Raw genomic sequence first — 22,619 nt, forward strand, 5'->3', positions numbered from 1 at the left:
TACTAATAACAGAGTAGCAGAAAGAGGAATTAAGAAAATAATCCCATTTACAATTGCATCAAAAAGAATATCTGGGAATATGAAGCATGTGAAGGACTTGTACTCTGAAAAGTGTAAGACTCTGATGAAAGAAAATACAATGAATATTACTCAGCCACAAAAAAAGAATGAGATATTGCCATTCATGACTACATGGATAGAACTACAGGATATTAAGCTAAGTGAAATAAGTCAATCAGAGAAAGACAAATACTATATGATTTCACTTATATGTGGAATCAAAAAAAAAAAAAACAGGACAAAGCAAATGAACAACAAACAAAAAAAGATCCATAAATACAGAAACAGATCCATAAATACAGAGAACTGTGGTTGCCAGAAGAGGGGGCTAGGAGGATGAGCAAAATAGGTGAAGGGGATTAAGAGGTACAAAATTCCAGTTGTCAAATAAGTAAGTCACAGGAATGAAAATTACAGCACAGGGAATATAGTCAGTAATATTGTAATCAGTTTGTAGGGTGGCAGATGGTAATTACACTTATGTGGTAATCACTATGTTGTACACTTGAAACTAATGTAATATTGTGTATCAAATTAAAAGAAAAAAGAATCTATCCTGAGGTCACCATGCTGTGAGGAAGTTCAAGTTAGCTATGCGGAGTGGCTATGTAAAAGAGCACCGGAGGGCCAAACATATGAGCAAAACTTTCTGGGACCTTCCTGTCAAGCTCAGTCTCCAGCTGAATGCAGTTGAGTGAATGACCCCAGCCTCCGCCATATGAAGGAGAAGAATTTCCCAGCTGAGTTCAGTCAACTGAGAGACTTATAAAAAATAATTTGTTCCTCTAAATTGTTCAGTTGAAGTGGATTGTTTATAGTAATGGATAATGAAACAGTGGGTGACACATTGTTTCCAATATTCTATTTTGTACAGTTGAAATTTGCTAAATGAATACAACTTAAACGTTCTTACAAAAAATACATAAATAAAAATAAATATGTGCGGTGATGGATGTGTTAATTAGCTAGAGGGGAGAAATTTTTTCACAGTGTATATGTATATGAAGTCATCATGATATACACTTTAAATATCTTACAATTTGATTTGTCAATTATCCCTCAGTAAAGCTGACACAAAAGAAAATATAAATAATTCTATTAACACGGTGTATGATATGAATACATGTAAGTGTTTATATGTAGGTGTGTGTGTGTGTCCGCATACACACACATCAGTTTAAAGTTTATGGTTTGGTTTTTAGCAAAAGTTAAGACTAATTATAAAGATGATCAATATCTACAAATTTTCTAGGTTGTGTATTTCTTTTGACTTGTGTGATGACTAAAGTCTGCTTCTGATTTAAGTTTATTACTTTTCTCAGTCATTTGAATTAAATGGGTAGATGAATTTTCAGCAAATTCCACGAGGAAATAAAAAACAATTCCAACTGATGCCAATTTCAGACTAAAATTGTAAATCTCCGTTTGCTATTAGAAGTGGGAAATTTCATAACAATACCTGATTGAGACAACGCAATTGTTCTTCACATTCTGAAATTAAAACAAGCTGCAGACTTAATTGAATGTCAGTGGAGGAGAAGGGAAAGAATAAAGTTTAAGATCCGCAGCTAAAGCTTCCAGACTTCTAACCCTTTCATCGAGTGATGACTAACTCCAGAGATCAGTAAAACATTATCATTACTCCGTGAAGCTCATGTACCCCAAATCAAATTCAGAAATGAAAATCAAGTAACAGCACTTTGTCCGTTAATTCTGTTAGCTTCAAGCCCTGATGTAGCAGGGACCCGTGAGGATTTCTAAAGGAACCCCAAGGTTATTGCTTGCTGGCATCTGAGTTTCCAGCGAAGATTCAGTTAGAAAACAGATGTTTCCCCAGAGCTTTTCTTCGTGAAGAACAGATGAGTAGATAGAGGCTTTCAATCTGAAAGCGAACGCAGGGTGATCAGAATCCCAATCGCTTGGTAGAAGATGATGAAACAGAGCAGTGGAAGAATGAATTAAGATGACATGCTGTGTTTTATCAATAAAAGCAATGGCAAGAGATATATTTCTTACAATTATTTAACCAGGAGAAAGCTCCCGAGAATGATACATTTTGCTTATAAAGCAGTGTGAAGTGGGATAGATCACACTGTCAATTTAATGGCTCAGTTTGCTGCATTTGTATTAGCAGCAAGAGATTATTCTTTGTATTCATTCAAAATGAATGAAAACATAGGAAACCGATTCTGACTGTAAATCCGTTTCTGCTGGAAACCTTTTGTCATCCTGTGGTCTCCTTATTCTTTAGGCTGGAGCAGGTCAGAAAATTGAACAAATGACTCTTTGTGTTGGGGACACTTTGATATTATGCCCTGTACATCAGCTTAAACATGTAGGGTGGTTTTTTTCTGGAAATTAAAAACACAATTTTCATTTTGAATGAAGGATGTGACATCTATTAGGTAATAACATTATAACTCAGCTGAGGGCAATGTGCATGACAGTTCAGTATGATATATTCTGTAAAGGAAAGTTTTTTTAATTATTTATTCCCTTATAAGTGATATCATGTATTCAATGCATTTACTGTACATGAGTACCAAGGTAAAAATGCAATCAAAGTTCATTCATCAATAATCAATGTACAAACACATTGCTGTGAGAGTCAAATCTCCAAAAGTAAGCTTGTCTCACAGAAAATGAAATGGGATTTTCTTCTTCCCCTAAATATGGACTCCATAATACACAGAGAGAAAACAGTATTCAAGGATAGACAGAAACCATATTTTTTCTCTTGTGATGGTTAATTTTTATTTGTTTAAATTTTTTTGAACATTTATTTATTATTGAGAGACAGAGAGGCAGAGCATGAGCAGGGGAGGGGCAGAGAGAGGAGGAGACACAGAATCTGAAGCAGGCTCCAGGCTCCAAGCTGTCAGCACAGAGCCCGACGCGGGGCTCGAACTCACAAACTGGGAGATCATGACCTGAGCCGAAGTCAGATGCTCAACCGACTGAGCCACCTGGGTGCCCCAGTTAATTTTTATTTATATTCCTCCTGATTGCTATCAAAACTGTGTAAACTATGTTGCTATGTAGCATGTCATGACTGAGTACTCTGGGACACTGATTGTGGTTAAGAACCTGGCTGCCTAGTTTCAAATCCCAGCTCTGCAACTTACTGACATGTGACTTGGGCAAATGAGTTGACTCTCTGTTCCTAACTCTCCCATAATAATAGGGATAATAATAGATTTACTGCACAGATTTTTCAGTGAGGATTAAATAAGCTCATACATGGAAAACACTTCGGAGTTTTAATAAACTACTACTTGTAAAACACCTAAAGATAAGTACATTGCATTTCTTTAATGAGTATTAGTTATTATTTTGGTACTACATTTTCTGGGTATTGAGTAGGATGAGGATGTGGAAATGCAGAAATAAACCTCCTTAGGGGAGTGATTTCTTCAGAATATAAGCTATTTTTTCCTCTTTAAAATGTTTTTTTTTAATACCTTCATAAAGAGATTTCACGATCTAACTTTGAAACTATTCCTTTCTTCTCAGGAAATTCTTCAGGGTAACCAACCCAATCTGACTTTATTTTTAGAGAGGTATATTTATTTGTTAACCCTCCTTTCTACCACTCAACATTTTTTACATAAATAATTTTATTTTCTCCTCTACTGTCTTTATAAAATTACTTTTAAAACCCATCAGTCACTGACTTAAGACATCTGATCAAATCCTTCATTTTAATTTTATATGAAGAGTAGAAGTATAAAATATTATCTCTATTAAACAAGAAATGTAATGTTAGACAATATGAAATGAGCTTCTATTAATATCATTCCACTGCTGAAACTCCGGTGAAATCCATTGCCCTGAGGTTGAGTTCAAACCTCTTGCACGGTTCATAGGCTTGGTCTATGCCCTCAATAACATCCCTTACCATCTTCTCATCCTCGTCCCCAAAAGTATACATTCAATACACTTCAGCCTTTAAAACTTTTCCTTCGTTCCTCTAATAGGTCATGTGTTTTTGTTTTCTCCTGGTCTACACCTTCCTTCATCATGACTTCATTCCTCCAAGTAAGTCTGACCTTACACAATTTTTTTCTCAAAGTGCTACATTAGACCCCTAAACTCTGGGGAAGGTACACTCCTTCTGTATACTCTCATAACAGCCCCGTATGTCAGCCATCACACTTTTTATAATTGGTTATTTACTTATGGGTACCCCTCTTAAAGCAAAACATTCTGCTGGTAGGGACCTTTATTCATCCAACGACCATTTCATCCCACTCACCTAGCAAGGTACGTGGCACATAGTAAGCATTCAAAATTGTGCTGAATGGCTGATCAAATGAATAAATGAGCTGCTATCTTTCCATTTCCACTGCCAGGTAAATTTTGAAAAATCAGAAAGTTCATCTTTATGTTTAAATAACACGTGTTACACTTTGAAAGACATAGGAAAGGAAGAAAACCTAATTTAAAGGAATTAAGGGGATTTCTGTCAGCTAGCTATAGAGCTAGAACTAAATTTCACAATCACTGAACTAAATTTCACTTCTGTGTTTTTAGTGGAGGCTGGGGAAGCATAATTTTGGGGGATTTTGTTGGAAGAAATAAAATATACCTAACAAAATAAGTAGTGAATTTTAAACTAACTATAAATATTTCAACTGAGAAATTGCCTTGAAACCGATGATATATTAAAGATTTAGTATAAATGATGGTTATGTGTGTCGTTCATAGCTAAAGAATGAGTTTATGCTCATTATTCCATTTTATCGTGCCAATTCAATAGCCTTGTGATCCCTTTTTATTGAATATTGATTACAGTTTTGAATACTTAATACAGTCAATGAGAAAATTACCGTAAAACCAATTTGGGCTCAAAAAAATACCTCTAATCCTTCCTAGAAATCTTTGCTGATCCCTTTTAAAGTGATTTATTTTAAAACCAGATTTTTTTTCTTTATCTTAACTAGAGTCTAACATGTGACTAAAGTAATAAACATCCACAGATAGCCTTGCCTAACATGTAAACAGTTCTCACCAACTATGAACCTCAAGCAACCATCTTGGGCCTGATTTATGCCCTGTGTGCTCTTTAACCTCAAGATAAATCTGACAGCCTATCTTCAGATGAAATATTCATGAAGTTTCATAACATTCATTACCATTTTATGATTCTTTTAGTTGGTATAACAACAATCCTTTCTAGCACTCTATTAAATCAGGAAGCAACTTCGTAAATCACTAGCCCAAGTGCATGAGACCATCACTTGTTAATGTCTTAGCTGTGCTGAAAAACGTGCTCAAGCATGGGGAAACTCATGCTGCCATTTACATCATCCTCCTTCAACATGCTAATTTGTTTGGGAAAATTCCTGTCTGATCTCTTCCAGCTCTGGGTTTTTTGAACTTGACAGCTAAGTGAGAAATCTCTGAAAGCCTTGGATAAAAATATGTTGCTCTGTGTAAAATGTGCAAAATAAGTGACAGCACAAAGCCTCTTCTGCAGGTTACTAGCAGATCATGTTTCTTGGACAGGCAGGAGAGGATTCTGGGGAGCAAGCTGGATGGAAGATAAACACCTCTTCCCAAACTGTACTTTATTTTACTCTTTTATTTCAGCATCACTTGTCACAATTAGCTTCTAGAGCATCAGATAACTTTGGTTTCCTATTATTGTACCAGAAATCAACAAGACTCCAAGTTGGTAGTGCTATTTATATACGTATAGATTATTATAATAAATATCTTTGAATAGTTTTAAAGAGGTCAAAAGGCATGATTTCTGATTTAAAAGGGCTATGTCTTTTCAGTTTCAAGAATCAAAACTTTCTTCTGTGTTTTATTGTTTAAAACAATCCTGATAAAGTATCTAATGTTTATCGTATGAAGATTAAGCCTTGAAATGTAAAATTAAAAGGTAGAGATTCACATTATGCTGGCCTGAGAATTTTCCATTGTTGTTTGGTATGAAGCCTCAGTCATATTCAAAAGGAAGAATAATCAACATAACTGGGCATTTGGTGGATCTTTTAATGGAATTCGTGATTCATTATGATTGGGGATGTTATATTTAAGACAAAAGAAAAATCTGAGTCCAGAAATCCGGGTGAATGGTTGTGGTGATAGTGAAGGAAGATTGAGAGATTAAGAATTTTTGGGGGTGTCAGACAATTTTTATCACAAAGAGAAGTGTGCTGACAAGGAATCAGCACCCCCTTCATTGCCTGTTATATCTTTATCATGGGATAGTTCGGTTCAGAAACTAATGGGAAAGCCATTTTAAACCTCTTAATTGCTAACTGTTTTTATATCTATCCCACTCAGAGGGTGCTACATGCAAGCCAGATGGCTGAAAATGTTATTCTGGTTTACAAGCATGGAGATTTTTGTATCACTGCCAAAGCCATTGTCAAAATGTCCTATATCAAAACAAAACAAAAAATAAAATCCTCTGTTTTCCAAACTTCTGAAAATTCCACAATAGCAGTAAAATACCAACCCCCCTGTAGGTTTTGGCAGCTAAATGGAAAAATTATCCATCCCTAAGCAGCTTGTTGTCTGAACTAACTGAGCAGTGGGGCAGCCAAAAAAGGAACCGCATCATTGAGAAGCTCATGAATTTTCAAACAAGCAGCCTTTGGAATTCAGAACCACTCATAAGAGGCCAAGCCGAATGGGCTTGGCACAGAAATCAGCTACTCAAAAGGATCGCATGGTGACTAGAGGGAGTTTGGAAAATACTAACTATATTCACCCTCAGGCAAAGACAAGACAGTTGCTTTGCGTGATTTTGGATCTGGCTAAGGTCTTTCCTGGATATTAGGTGCATTGGATCAAAGGTAGTTTTACCTCAAATAATATAGGGAAATATCACAATAAAGTAAGGGGTGAATGATCTTGGCCAATACAAGATTGTGCCAACCAGCAGCAGAAATAGTTACAATACATTCACTGTACCTTAGAGATAAAAAAGACCCGCTCTATCCTAGAATTATTTTAAAACTGAAAGATATGTAGTTGAAAGTGAATTTCTGACAAGTGAATGTTGTTAATATGTAATTTCAAGATGAAATTCTTATGAATTCTATGATCTAGTAAGCTTAGCTTTCCTACATCCTCCTTCAGAACCTAAGCTATGTTCTGATTATCTCACAGTTGATATGTTTTGCTTATTTATTTGTCTCATAAAAGAATTATCAACTTAAAATGAAGAATTTTCCAGAGAGTGAGTTAGAAGAGAGTTTTGGCTCAGAGTTTTAAGAAAGCAAAGTAGCTTTCTTGTATTATTAGCTGATGTTAAAAACACATAGTACAATGAGGACACATTAACATTATTAACATTGCTTCAGTAGTAGATAAGGCTCTTATGTCATCATCTGTTGCTCCCTGAGTGTTGCTTACACACATTCTGCTTCACCATCTACCTCTTCAAGTTTGTCAATTTTGACTTTTCCCTTAGTTAGAGGTATTGGATGTTGTTATTGCCAGTTGAGTTCTCCAGAAGCAGATAGTGTGATGGTGTTTGGGGATACAAGATGTTTATTGGAGATCTATTCTTGTGAAGGAAAATGGTGGAAGCAGGATTGGGCACAGGGAGAAGCTGAATTGTGAGGCATGCCGGCAGTACTTTGGCCAACGTGAAGGGAGCTCTGGAACAAGAATGGCTCCTGAGAATGTCCAGCATTGGGCCATAATGGGGTGTATGCTGCTTCAAGGAAGGGTGTGATTATGGGCAGATGGCCATTTGAAGCTGGGGCAGTCCCTGATGGGGCTGCTAGTTAGGTGGTCTTCTGACCATATTCACCACAGCTGGTCAGCAAGTATTTATTTCTGAGAAGGGAGATGTGGGTGACACATCTCTGTTTCTATTACATAGGTCAATATTTGGAAAATCAGCCAAGGCTCAGGGACCAAGTTGAGGACATGAGTGTGCATAATCAAAAGACCCAGAGAACAGGGAGATTAAGAGGCGAGGGCTAACAGGGTCCTAGAAAGTGTGAGTCAGGGACACGGGCCCAGGTCCCAGACCAGAGCAAATTGCCAGGAAAAGCTCAAGATCCGGGGAGGAGTTTGACTAACTGACATATGCACCAAATACCAAAAGAGAATTTTGATGCTTGAGGCAATATTCTAGTTCCTGTGTTTTACATCTGAGTCAAAAGATGGGCCTGCCTGTTTTCCAAATGAAGATAATTAAAAAATGCTTTCTAAATTTTCAATTCATTTGCTAACCCAAATTCAACTGGAAGTTTCCAGCTTACTTTTATGCTATATGGGTATTGAAGGCTTTCTGTGGATCTTTGGGAAAACAAACAAACAAACAAACAAACAAACAAAAGTGCATGAGTTTGAATTCAGAAAATAAAGTTTTTGATTATTCAGTGATGATGAATTACAATTACTTTGTTAAAAATATGTTTTTTTTTTCTGTCCAGGATAATACCTTTATTATCTTCAAAGAACAAAATAAACCAATTAACCATTAATTATTTATTCAACAAATTTTATTGAGTGTCTACTGTGCATATATGCCAGGCACTGTTTTAGGTAGCTGGGTTAAGTAGGAAAATAAAACAAGTATTTCTGCCTTTGTAAATTCCATTATAAGCCGTACACAAAATTCAAGCAAATAATATGACTGTCATTATAAATAATAATATGGACAAATGAAAGATCAGGAGGAAAGGAGTTGGAAGTACAGGAGAGAAAGGATTTTGATCATTTATAGCATGGTGGAGGCAGGTTTTGTTGAGATGTTGATATATGAGCACAATCTTGAAGGCAGTGATGTCTATGGGAAAGTGGTCCTGGCAGAGGGAACGTGCAGACACCCTAGTGCCACAGCCTGCTGAGTGTATTCAAAGGACAGCAAAGAGACTGTTGTGGCTGGAGTAGAGTGAAGGGCGGGAGAGGGTATAGATAAGGTCAGCTCAGTGAGGGAGATGAGTATGTGAGGAGATGGTGTACAACTTGGGCTTTAATCCCAATTGAAAGGCAGAGCCATTGCAATTTGGAGTGGATGAGGTTCACCATCTGAAGTCTTTTAAAGGCTCACTAGCTGCTCTTGGAGAATAAACTACAGGGGTGGGGGAAGCAAGGGCAGAAGTCAGTCACCAGTTAACAGGCTGGTCCATTAACCAGGTAAATAAGAAATTGCCTTCCTTTTCGCTATAGATTGAAAAAAAAATAAAAAGCTCAAGTCACACTGTTGTTACTGTTTTCACTAGAGTAAGATCTGACACTCAAAGTCAGCAAAGGAACTGCACTTTGAGAGACATTGTCTGTTGTTTGGTACCTTTATTTTTTTAGGACTAAAAGGTGATATGAAATAGCAGAGAGCACATCTCTCTCCTTTGTACTGCTCTGTGGCATTTCAGGATCTGAGAAGACTGTTCTAGTATTGAAGTTTACATACTGTCATGCCCACAATTCTGGTCAACCATTCCCAATGCAGCTTGCGTCCTCAGAACTGAGTTTTGAAGCTGAAATTCCCAGTAGGACGTGGATTTTTTTGTGTCCTTTTTTCTTTCTATAAAAAAATGTGTTCATGAAGCCCAAATAACAGTTACCACATTAGTGGATAAAAAAGAATGGGATGTGTCATATTTGGAGCAGCCGTCGGGGAAAAGGCATGCACAACGTGTGGAGAAATTTGATGGAGGCAAAGAAATATGTTAAAGGAGATAAAGCTTCTGGGGTGGAAAGCAGAATGACTCAACCCATTCAGGAGACAGTGGTGTGAAAACTGCATTGTCTTGAAAAGTAGGACCTTTGCCTGGGGCATGATGCCCATCAACAACAGCTGAACAGCTCCACTCTTGGCATATGGGGATTTCTGAAACTGACTTTGTGTGTGGAACCATGTGTTCATAAAAGTAGTTTTTGATGAAGCTTCTTTATTTTTTTTCTTTTAAAAATATTTATCTAAATTCAAGTTAGTTAATATACAGTGTAGTATTAGTTTCAGGAGTAGAATTCAGCAATTCATCACTGACATATAACACCCAGTGCTCATCCCAGCAAGTGCCCTCCTTAATGTCCGTCGCCAATTTAACCCATCTCCCCACCCAGCACCCGCCAGCAATCCTCAGTCTGTTTTCTGTATTTAAGAGTGTCTTATGGTTTGCCCCTCTCCGTTTTTATCTTATTTTTGCTTCCCTACCCCTATGTTCATCTGTTTTGTTTCTTAAATTCCACATATGAGTGAAATCATATGATATTTGTCTTTCTCTGCCTGACTTATTTTGCTTAGCATGATACCCTCTAGTTCCAACCATGTGGTTGCAAATGGCAAGATTTCATTCTTTTTGATCACTGAGTAATATTCTAGTGTGTGTGTGTGTGTGTGTGTGTGTGTGTGTGTGTGTGTGTAAATCTTACGGCCCACTTATCCAAACTTTTACCTTTTTGACCAGGAATATCTTCAGTTACATCACTTGACACAAGGCCTGGTAGTAAGTAAATCATTATGATCTAACCATTTTTGAGCACTTATTGTATGATCCAAACTGTAGTAAGTAATACTAAGGATAGAAAAAGGAAATGTAAGACTTGACAATTCCTCTCAGGAAAGTTTCAGTCATGTCAGGAGAGAAAAACATACCTTTGTGAAGTAAATTTGAACAATGAAACATTTAATTATATGTCTGAATATGTGGTAAAGAAAATATATTCTGCAAGAAAATTAGAGCTTTCACAAATGACTTTCAAAAAAAGTTGGCCATCCTATGCAGGGCTTAACAGAAAGTCGTTGCTTTAACTATTCCCTTAATGTCTTAATACAAATTGCAGCTAATGAGATATTTACTCTTAAAATGTTTTCATGGAAATAGCAATCTATGATAGATGTCAGTGTAAGACATTTTGGACATTGAAATGCAGGATGCCATGATAGGAACCGTTATTTATGATTCATTTGAAGTGTTGAAATTCAAACAATAGGATAAGTTTTTTTTGGATTATACCGTTTTACACCTCATAGTATTTGAATGTAATAAACAAATTAGTAAAGGCATTTTGGTTATTGGGAGTTTACATGTAAAAGGCCAGATTTCCAGCTTCTCTTGAAACATCTGAAGATCTCCTTTTGGTCTGCAATCTCACAAGGCAATAGCATCTCAGAGCTGAGTTGCAGGTGGCTTCTCCAGTTTTCCATGACTCCACTGTTCCTTACTGCTCTTTCTTTTTTCCTCCCCCCAGCATGCTTTAGCAGTTCCTGTTCAATACCTAGCCAGCTCCCTCTTGGCATGTGAATTTGTGATTCCCTGATGAGGCTTACCCTCCACCAAATACACTTATGCCTTTTGCAACATTCTTTCTACTTGAATGCATTACATTGAAATTCACTTCTGTAGGCAACCCATTACAGTGTTGGACACACTATTACAAACGTCCTTCCCTGCATTGAGCCTGTATTCTTATAATTTCATTTTCTAATTTTATCCTTTAAAGCAAAAATGTCTTTTCTTCCTCCTTCATGTGTATATGCAAAATACATACAGCTATCAAATAATGCCAAGAAACCCCATTTAATAATGTCACTTATTTTTCACCCTGACCCTGAAAATTCCTTGTGCTCTGGTTTTGTTTTTAAAGTTTTTTTTTTTTAGTTTTATGGATTTTTAAATTTTGAGTTGATTGTAGACTCAAATGGAATTGTAAGAAACAATACAGAATGACCAAGTGTACCCATTACTCAGTTTCTCCCAACAGTAGTTAATACCTGGTAAAATAATAATACAATTTCAAAACCAGTATGTTAACATTGACATTGTCAAGACACAGAATCTTTCTATAACCACAAGGATCCCTCGTGTTGTCCTTTTATAATTGCACCTACACCCACGTCTACTCCCTCTGTGTCAATATGTGTTTTCTATTTGTATAATTTTGTGATTCAAGAGTGATATATAAGGAATCATATATAATATTTTAAGATTGATTTTTTTTTTTGCTCAGCATGATTCTCTGGAGATTCATCTAAGTTGTGTGTTAATAGTTCATTCTTATAGGCATCCAGATGGCCAACAGACACATGAAAAGATGCTCAACATCATTGATTATCAGAGAAATACAAATCAAAACCATGATGAAATACCATCTCATACTGGTCAGAATAGCTAAAATTAACAACTCAGGAAACAACAGATGTTGTCAAGGATATGGAGAAAGGAAAACCCTCTTACACTGTTGGTAGGAATGCAAACTGATGCAGCCACTGTGGAAAACAGTATGGAGGTCCTTCAAAAAGTTAAAAATAGAACTACCCTATGACCCAGCAATTGCACTACTAAGTATTTACCCACGGGATACAAAAGTACTTGAAGGGGCACATGCACCCCGATGTTTATAGCAGCATTATCAATAGCCAAATTATGGAAAGAGCCCAAATCTGTTGACCAATGAATGGTTAAAGACAAAGTGATATATATGAATGTATATATGATATATGTATACACATACACCTATATATATATACATATATATACATACACCTATATATATATACATATATATATATACCCACATATATATGTAAAATATATATATATACACACACACACATGTAAAATATATAAAGGAATATTACTCAGCCATCAAAAAGAATAAAATCTTGCCATTTGCAACATGGATGGAGGTAGAGTGTATTATGCTAAGCAAAATAAGTCAGGCAGAGAAGAACAAATGCCATTTGATTTCACTCATTTGTGGAGTTTAAGAAACAAAACAGATGAAAATGGAGAAAGAGGGAGAAAAGAGGGAAGCAAATCATAAAAGACTATGAAGAACTATAAAGAACAAACTGAGGGTTGATGGAGAGGGGGTGGGAGGTGGATGGGCTAAATGGGTGGTATGTGTTAAGGAGGTCACTTGGGATGAACACTAGCTACTCCTGAATGCTACTCCTGAAACCAGTATTACTCTATATGGTAACTAACTAGAATTTAAATAAAAATTTGGAAAAAAAAATTCCTTCTTGTATTGCTGAGTGGTATTTTATGGCATGGCTGTACCAGTCTCTTTAAGCATTCATCACTGAAGGACATGTGGGTTGTTTCCATTTTTTGACCATTATGAACAAAGCATTTATAAATATTTGTGTACAGGTTTGTAAATACAACTCTTGATTTCTCTGGGATAAATGCCTAGAATTGCAATTGCTGGGTAGTCTCGTTGTAGAATATTTAGTTTTTTAAAGAAACTACCAAACTCTTTACTAGAGTGGCTCTACCATTTTACATTGCCACCAGCAATGTATCAATGATCCAGGTGGTATTTGATGTTGCCAGTATTGTTTATTTTAGTCATTTGATATGTATGTAGTGGTGCCTCATTGTGGTTTTAAATGAGGCACCTTTGGTGTTAAAGGCATTCCTTTAAAGGCAATTGGTGGTGAACATATTTTTATGTGTTTGTTGACATCTCTGTGTGTATATGTGTGTGTGTACGTGTGTGTGTATCTATATAGTGTGTGTTTGTGTGTGTGTGTGTGTGTGTGTGAAACGTCTTTTGCATGTTTTCCAATTGGATTGTTTGCTTTCTTAATGTTGAATTTTGAATTTTAAAAAACGTATTCTAGATTCTAGTCCTTTGTGAGATACGAATTTGCAAATATTTTTCTCCTACTCTATAGCTTGCTTTTCATCAGGGTCTTTTGCAGAGCAGAAGTTTTAAAATTTGATGAAGTTTAATTTATAAATTTTTCTTTGATGGATCATGCTTTTGGTGTCAAGTCTAAGAAACTCTTTGCATCGCCCTAGATCATAAAGATATTCTCCAAGGTTTTTTACAAGTTTTATAGTTTTATATTTTGCATTTAAATTCATGATATTTTTTGAGTTAGTTTCTTGTATAAGGCATGAGACTTAGGCCAAGGTTCATTTCTTGCCTGCCTCCCCCTTTCTTTCTTTCTTTCTTTCTTTCTTTCTTTCTTTCTTTCTTTCTTTCTTTTCTTTCTTTCTTTCTTTCTTTCTTTCTTTCTTTCTTTCTTTCTTTCTTTCTTTCTTTCTTTCTTTCTTTCTTTCTCTTTTTCTCTCTTTCTCTCTTTCTCCCTTTCTCTATTCCTTCCTTCCTTCCTTCCTTCCTTCCTTCCTTCCTTCCTTCCTTCCTTCTTCTTCCCTCCCTCCCTCCTTCTTCCCTTTCTTCTCTTTCTTTCCTTTCTTCTCTCTCCTTTCTTTGTACTGTTTTTCTCTGGCTGTTATATCAGCTTCCTAAAATGAGTTGGGAAGTGCTTATTCCTCTTCTATTTTCTAGAAAAGATATTGTATAAATGGTTTTAATTTTTCTTTAAACATTTGGCAGAAATCTGTGAAACTATGTGGGCCTGAGAATTTCTTTTTTGTGAGTTTTAAAATTACACATTAGATTTCCTTAATATTGCAGGACCATTTCAGTGATCTCTTTTATATATGGATGAGTTGTAAGAGTTTGTGGTTTTCAAGGTATTGGTCCATTTCATCTAAGTTGTCAAATTTGTTTGTTGAGTTGGTTGTAGTAAACCCTTATTATCATTTTGATGTCTGCAGAGCCTGAAGTGACGTCCATTGTTTCAATTCTGATATTGGTAATTTGTGTCTTGTCTCTTGTTTTTCCTTTGTCACTCTTGTCTAGGGTTTTGGCTATTTTTATATTATGCTACTCTAGATCTTATTTAAACCAGTTTTAGCTGACTTTGTCTGATGATGCTCTGGCATAAGAAGGGAGGAGAGGACACTGCTTCATTACTGCCAGGTGGAGGTCGAAGTTCAAGTTCTCCATTTTGCCTGCACCGACACCTGAGGTGAGGGTTCATTATTACTTTTGGGTGGAGATGGGAGTTCTAGTTCTCCAGGTTGTCTTCAGTGTCATGCAGTGAGGCATTGTTTTGATACCACTGGGCAATGGTGAACAGCCTAACTCTCCACTAAGGCCTCCACCTACACCACCCCAGCAGGGGCTTGGAAAAGTATGTTATTATTTCCAGGTGGAGATAGAAATTTTGGCTTCCCATACAATCTCCACCTACACTGCTGGTGGAGATGAAAGTCATAGTGCTTTATTTGGCCTTCTCTGATACGCTTGGTATGGGTTTGGGGATACTTGTTTACAGCCTCATAAAGGTGGAAGTCTAAACTCTCTATTAGCTTTTGCTGTTGTGGATGTGGGAGTGAGACCATAGTTTTTTCTATGTTGTTTGTCCAGAGTAGAGCAATTATTGTCTAAAAGTTTTCTGTGTTGCTAGACTGGCCTTTTCTTGTTTATGTGGCTAGAGACAGGAGGCTTTTGTTGGGGCTTTTTCTCTGTGCCCATTGGCATTTTCAGGTTGCCAATTTCCTTAGCTCCAAGTCAGAGATATATGAGGCAAAAAGAAAATTTATGTCACTCCTTGGCTCCTATCTGATCAGTCTTCTTTTCTCCAATTTTGAGAAATTTTATGCATTTTATATATGATGTCCAGGGAGGTTAGTTGTAGTTAGCAAGGAGGAATAGGCAAGAATATGTCTACTTTATATTCTTGGAAGCAGAAGTCTGCTCTACTTTTGATGGTTAAAATGTGATGCATTACCTAATCCTTATCCATGCCTTAGACTCAGAAATCCACAGCAGACAGACCACAGGGATGGTGACATTTACATCCAGTATCATTTTTGGAAAAATGTATAGTCGATGCTGAGACAACCATGGTTTGGCATTCAACTCATAATTACTGAGTGCCAGCTGTGTGGCAGTCACTGTTCTAGAAGAATACAACAGGGACTAGTTATCACAGATGATGTCCTCCTGCTGTTCCCAAATTATTTGGAATTAGTATTATTTTCACTATGAGTGTATAAGGTGGGCCAGCTTCCTATAGTTCCCTCTATACCTAATCTAGAAATTGCAGAGGTACTATCTCTTTTATTCATATAGTTCAGATATCTGCTCTTAAGCTGAACTTGAAATTCAAGCCGTCTGAGACCTCCAGAGAGCAGGATCATCAGATCTATAATCTTACCACAGTATTCAGAAGGGAAAAAAGAAGGATCTTTTGGAAGTCTAGCAAAATGTTCCTAAATGATTTCTTATAAATATGTCCTGTCTGTTTCTTTCCACTTTCCATCACCACCATTACTCTTTGTATTCCCAATTCTCTTCTCATTTCTCCTTTTCAGGGCCAAGCCAGCAAGCACTACCTCCATGCTTATCCCCAGGATGTGACCAAGGAAAGTGGTATCTCCTGGCAGTGGATTAACTGGGAAATGCACATTGGGAGGTGCACAGCAGACATACCTGGGGGCCTAGGAACTATATGCCCACCAACCCAATATTCTGATATAACACACCCTCAAGAAATAAAAATTTTGCCCTGGTTGGATATCACTGTGATGGGAAACAGGGAAGAATGGGTAGTATCAGATGATGGGCAAAAGGAGCTGCATTTTTTTTTTTAACTAGTGGAAGGATGATAATATAACAGGGCCCTTGAAGGAGATCATGTAGTAATAAAACACAGTCCATGTGATTTGGAGTCAGTCATATTTCTACCCCATAGAAGTACACTGTCCAGAATAGTAAATACAAATGGTTATTTAAATTTAAACTAATTAAATTTAAATTAAAAATTAAAACTTATTTCTTTAGTTGCACTTTTCATACTTCAGATGCTCTCAAGTCACCCGTGGATAGGCCACTGTACTGGATGCTGAGAGTTGGAACACTCCACTCCTGTAGAAAGTTCTGTTGAAGATTACTGCTATAGAGTATTGTTACTTCTTGCTCTCTTGTTACCTTTAGGCCTTTAACTTTTTGGATATACTATTTATTTTACTGCTTCCCTGTTTTATCCTGAAGATCTGCCCTATTCCCCCTTCCTGCCTGCCTCTGATTTTGCCACCAACCTTAGTTTTGAAGAAACTAAGGGTTGTTGTCAACACTTGCCAAAGATCTGACCTCTGACTTCTCCATTGGGTTTTGACCTTTGGCTTTATTACTTAGTACATAATGGCCTCAACCTGCTCACACCTGAGTTAGGATACTTGGCTCCTGATTTGGCCTTAGCAACTGGTTTGTCTTCTCCTCCCAACTCTCTGGGTCAGTTTACTTTAAAATTTTAGTTCATGGCTTTCTTGTACTGGATTCATATAATCTGTCCTTAATTTACCAGTCTTTGTAGTTTTGCTTGTACCTCTCAATATGTGAGATTGTAGACAGCAGTGTTTTATTATTGTACTATAACTGAGCTTCATTTTTAGCCATTATTGTGGGAAAAGTTTTCAAAATGTGTTTAATACTAAGTCAACACTATATATATATATATATATATATATATATATATATATATATATATATATATACACACACACACACATATACCTACATACATATATATATGTATGTAGGTATATATCTATATCTATATCTATATCTATATCTATATATGTTTAATATTACAAGGAGGAATTTGGAAGTGTGAGGCTTTCACTGATAACTACTTGGAAGAAAGCTGAACATAAATTCCAGATAGATGAAAAATTTGTAAATCTTTATATACTATACCTAGAGCAATGCTGCACACAATTTGAAAGCCACCAACTTCTCTGCATTATTGGCTAAATATTAATTGGTGGTGTTTCTATCCCCAGAAACATTTCTTAACTAAAATAGTGTAATTCAGCTTCACAAAATTTGAAAATAAAAGAAGTCCAAATTTCTAGTTAATCCCATTTAAAGAAAGATCCGTTGAAGATGACTCCAGTGATTAATTATGTACAAAAATGTTAGGGTTTTTTCCTTGACATTAATTTGTCATTTCAAGATGCACAGAGAAAAATTGCTAAGGGAGGAATCCTGCAATAAAGAGAATATAGAAGCAAAGGAGAACCAATTAAAGTGGGTAAATTATTAGGAAATGTAATCAATCTTCAATTATCTAAGGACTTACCAGTTCGAGTATGTATTTCTTCATTTGTTAGGGAATCATAGAAAAGGAGAGTAAAGTGGAAGTTTAATCACTGATTAAAGCCAGTCTAAAACCTAATTGCATCACTAAGTATGGTGCTTTTCACAAAGTGGGCACTTAATAAAACTTATGGAATTGTAGATAAAAGAAAGACCACTGCAAATTAAAATCAGCCAGTGAATTTAAAATGCCTCTTTTGTGGAAAGCACGTTACTAAGAATTCTATAGAAAACAGAAAATAATTTATAGATTCTAAAAAAAAGATTAAAAAGTGTTTCTGTAATGAATGAAAAACAGCAGTGTCTGACATTTTCTTATTGCTTTGTGAGATACTTTGTATAATATTATATGCACATGTTTTGATAGTTGGATATTAGATATATACCTAGAAGGCATACTTAGAAGACATTACAAAAATCTGATTTTTAATTAATAACTTATGAGTCCACCTAACAAAACTCAATTTAAAATAAATTGCATTAACCTCTGAGATTTTTCTTTTCTTCTTGAACCATAATAGAAATTCTATTGAAGGGTACCATTTAAGCACTTTTAAAAATAGTGGCCTGAATTCTGTGTTCATCATTTCTACATGTTATCCAGAGACCTATTTGAAAATGTGCATGTTGAAGCTGTTGACTTATGTTATTCAAACAGCTTTCGTTGAGTTCAAAAACCAAAATCAAAGTATTGTTAAGCATTTGTTTCCAATTTAGGTAATCTAAAAATAAAGTTGTTTTACTTGTGTTAAAAATGGGAGGAAATCTTGACCAAATAAATTGTTTTGAGAATCCCCCTTTTTTTTTTTTTTTGTATTTGGGCAGGGCCAATGCCACCATATGGGTTTCTTTTTCTCTTTTTCTCATTTGAAATTCAAATATATAGGCTAATGCTTACATTTTACTGTTTCTTTCTGTTGTTTTTCTTGTAGGTGGAGGTAGGTATGCAACTTGTTGGTTTTTTTCCTGTCAAAGTTTTTTTTTTAATTAAAAAAATTTTAAATTTTAAGTAGACTCTATGTCCAGTGTGGGGCTTGAACTCATGACCTTGGGATCAAGAGTGGCACATTCTACTGTTTGAGCCAGCTAGGTGCCCCAGTATCAAAGTTTTTCTTTATTACAACTGTCTTTCAGTTCAGTCTGTGTTTTGGGATGAGGACCCAACCCAGGGACTATTAACCCACAGCTGAGGCATCTGGGAATTGTGCTCATCTGATAGTAGGAGGTACTTAAAGTAACAGTGGAGTTGAGAGCTGGGGATGATGTTGCCATGCTGTATGTGTAGAAGTCTAGGAAACTGGTGAGGGGGAGAACAGAGACATGGGTGATCTTTGAAAGACACGGGAGGCGTGTCTTAGTTCCTGCCTTCCAATTCCATTTCTGAGATCCTTATGGTCTAGTAAGTGCTTCATTTCCCTTTCTTTGAATGCCCATGGAATTTGCATATTTACTTTTATATTAAGCCTTGTTTTCATTAAACTAGTTTTAAAAGATTTCTGTTCCTTGCAACTAAATATATCATTACTGAAACATAGGTTTTTTACATTCTTCCCTGAATATTTTTCTTGATGTATCTATTTTATTTAACCTATGGCTCTTAATTAATCCCATTGAATGTCATTGTTTTAAATTTATACCACATTAAGATTATTATAACTACAACTCTGTTTTCTTTGCTATCTAATATTTATCTTTTTGGAGTTTTTTTTTTACCATATTTTGTAATGACTTCTAAATTCTGTAATGTTCCTTTAAATAAATGTTCTTTGTAAATACGATAAAACAAGAAGAAGCTTGGAGGCATTTTCTCATTCTGAAGCTTGTTAGTGTCACATGTTATAATTTTGTTATCTCTAATCAGTAGGCTTTTTAGTGTTGCTGACACTTTGTGATATGAACCAAAATCAATGTCTATATGCCACCAATACAATAATTGGTAATAACTATTTAATATCATATAGTTAGATAATTAATGGGCTTTCCCCTCCTCTTTATCAGATTTAATGAAGTAGAGACAGCTATTTTCTTTTTTTTAATGTTTTATTACTTATATTTGAGAGAGAGAGGCAGAACATGAGTGGGAGGGGCAGAGAGAGAGGGAGGCACAGAATCTGAAGCAGCTCCAGGCTCTGAGCTGTCAGTACAGAGCCTGACATGGGACTCAAACTCACGAACCGCGAGATCATGACCTGAGCTGAAGTCGGACACTTAACCGACTGAGCCACCCAGGCGCCCCGAGACAGCTATTTTCTACATACCCATTTTACCTCCCAGATTAAAAGTGTATAGGGTTAAGTATGTGATATTTTACTTTACACAACATAAAATACTGTCATATTTCCAAAGACTAAACCTAAGTTGGGTATTCAGAAAATAAGATATAAAAACCAAGGTCAAAGTAACGTAGATCATTGATGTTAATGTATAAGCACAATTATTTTTATTTTTTTTTAATTTTTTTTTTCAACGTTTATTTATTTTTGGGACAGAGAGAGCCAGAGCATGAACGGGGGAGGGGCAGAGAGAGAGGGAGACACAGAATCGGAAACAGGCTCCAGGCTCTGAGCCATCAGCCCAGAGCCCGACGTGGGGCTCGAACTCACGGACCGCGAGATCGTGACCTGGCTGAAGTCGGACGCTCAACCGACTGCGCCACCCAGGTGCCCCTATTTTTATTCTTTAAACACAATAAGAAATGGATTACTTTGAAAGGTCAGCATTTTATATAAATGGGACATGAACAATAACTCAACTCTTTTCCCTAAGGATTACATTCAAGCTATGTGAGTTTATCCCTTACTTAGAACGAGGTCAGCAGTTCCACACCAGAAATAGTGGTACTCTGGAGAGTGGCAAACCTTTTCAATTTGGGTTGAATTTAAATTAAACTAGAATTTGCAGACACTGTCTTCTTGAAAGATTGTAAATCCAAGAAAATAACCAAAGTAATTGTTTTTTTTTTAATGTAGAGTTTCATAAAAGATTTACATTTTTAATAAAATCTATAGGAAAAATTTTTTGCTGGGGGATGCATAATGTTTACAGTTGGATTAACAGTTTTGGAAGTCTGTGGATAGAAGAGGGTAGCATCGATTGGACAACAGCCTGAAATTGCATGTCAGAGAGCTGTAGGTTTAAGTACTGAGTTTCTTTTCTTACTGTGTGATCTTGAATGAATCACTTAGTATCTCAAGTACATTTTTCTTATCTGTGAAATGGAGGCAATAATAGTGTTCCCCTTCTAGGGTTCCAAGGATTAAGTGAGATAAGTATAGCACTTAAGAAAGTGTCTAACACAGAGTAAGCTCTTAGTAGTATCAGATTATTATTATTATTAGTATCAGATTATTATTTATTATTATTATTATTTATTATTATTATTATTATTATTATTATTATTATTATTACTAGGAAGTAGTGTGATTGATCTTATGGAGATTTTAAGGACCAAAAGCTAAATTGATGTACTGTATCACATCATATTTCTTGCAACAACTATGCTTCAATTTTTTTGTAACACAGCTTCAGATATAAGCCATGTTTCATTATTTTCTTCAAAGCTTGTCAATAGACTATTCATCTGTGATATTTGAGAGTGACTACTAAAAACTAGATTATATTTTTATGTTTTTCCTAATTATACCTTTTTGTTTTGTTTTGGAAATCACCAGTTTGATGGTGACAATTAAATCAAATTTATGATGGGTTTATGTAATAATTTCCCAACTGATGTATGGAGATACTATACTACTTATAACTTTTTTTCTCTATCTACCAAATCTCTCTGTACAGGTCACTTTCTGTTTCATGCATATTACTCAAGTATTCTCTGGGCTCGCTCACGTGCTCACACTCCCTCTCTCTCCCTCTGTCTCCCTCTCTCTCTCTCTCTCTCTCTCTCTCTATATATATATATATATTATAATATAATGGTGGTGGCAAGCGGGCAGGAATATCTTTGTTGGTTTCACACTTCTGATCTTAATTTAGATTCAGCCAGGACATGCCTCTATATAAGTAAAATGTTACTTTTTAAAATTTGAATTTTTGTTAATTATTTAATTACCATGTCATAGAAAAAAATCTTTTCATTGTGGGTGGGTGTGGTTGGGATGGGGAGAGAGAGAAAGAAAAAGATAGAGAAAAGAGTTGTACACCTTTTTCTATTGGGACGTTTTGGCATCTGTGCTCCTGCTCTTGTTTCTCTCCCTGTTAGCAGGGGCCATGGGGTCCATAATTTTTAAGGTACTCCCTCTTCTAATGCTCTTTATTCTGGTCTTCGTCTTTTTCTGGTCAATGAAACTTCAGCTGTTTTTTTTTTTTTCCTTTGTTAGTTTGGGCTCCGTAACATCATTCTTGTGTTCTATGAGTGTTTTCAGATCCTCTATCTCAGGATTATCTCTTTTTTCATGTTTATGTAGTTTTGAGAGAGAGACAGAAAGAGCATGCATGGGGGAGAAGCAGAGAGAGAGAGAGGGAGACATGGAATCCGAAGCAGGCTCCAGACTCTGAGCTGCCAGTACCAGAGCCCAATGTGGGACTTGAACTCACAAACCAGAAGATCATGACCTGAGCCGAAGTGGGCTGCTTAATCAACTGAGCCACTCAGGTGCTGCTCTCAGGATTCTTCTAAAGATTTAATTGCTGTCTCAGCTTGCTGTCCCATCTCC

General features: G+C 36.1%; 1 long non-coding RNA gene across 2 annotated transcripts in view; it reads left to right on the top strand.

Moving 5' to 3' along the window:
• LOC113595301 (uncharacterized) overlaps window positions 1-17,285 on the top strand; it is a 198,304-nt gene extending 181,019 nt beyond the window's left edge. For both annotated transcript variants that reach the window (XR_008295464.1, XR_003415787.2), the window contains 2 exons: window positions 14,644-14,812; window positions 16,164-17,285. This is a non-coding gene — a long non-coding RNA (uncharacterized LOC113595301). The remainder of the gene's footprint in view (window positions 1-14,643; window positions 14,813-16,163) is intronic.
• The last annotated feature ends 5,334 nt before the right edge of the window (window positions 17,286-22,619 follow it).

Source organism: Acinonyx jubatus, chromosome C1 (assembly GCF_027475565.1).
Source record: "Acinonyx jubatus isolate Ajub_Pintada_27869175 chromosome C1, VMU_Ajub_asm_v1.0, whole genome shotgun sequence".
Lineage (NCBI taxonomy): Eukaryota > Metazoa > Chordata > Mammalia > Carnivora > Felidae > Acinonyx > Acinonyx jubatus.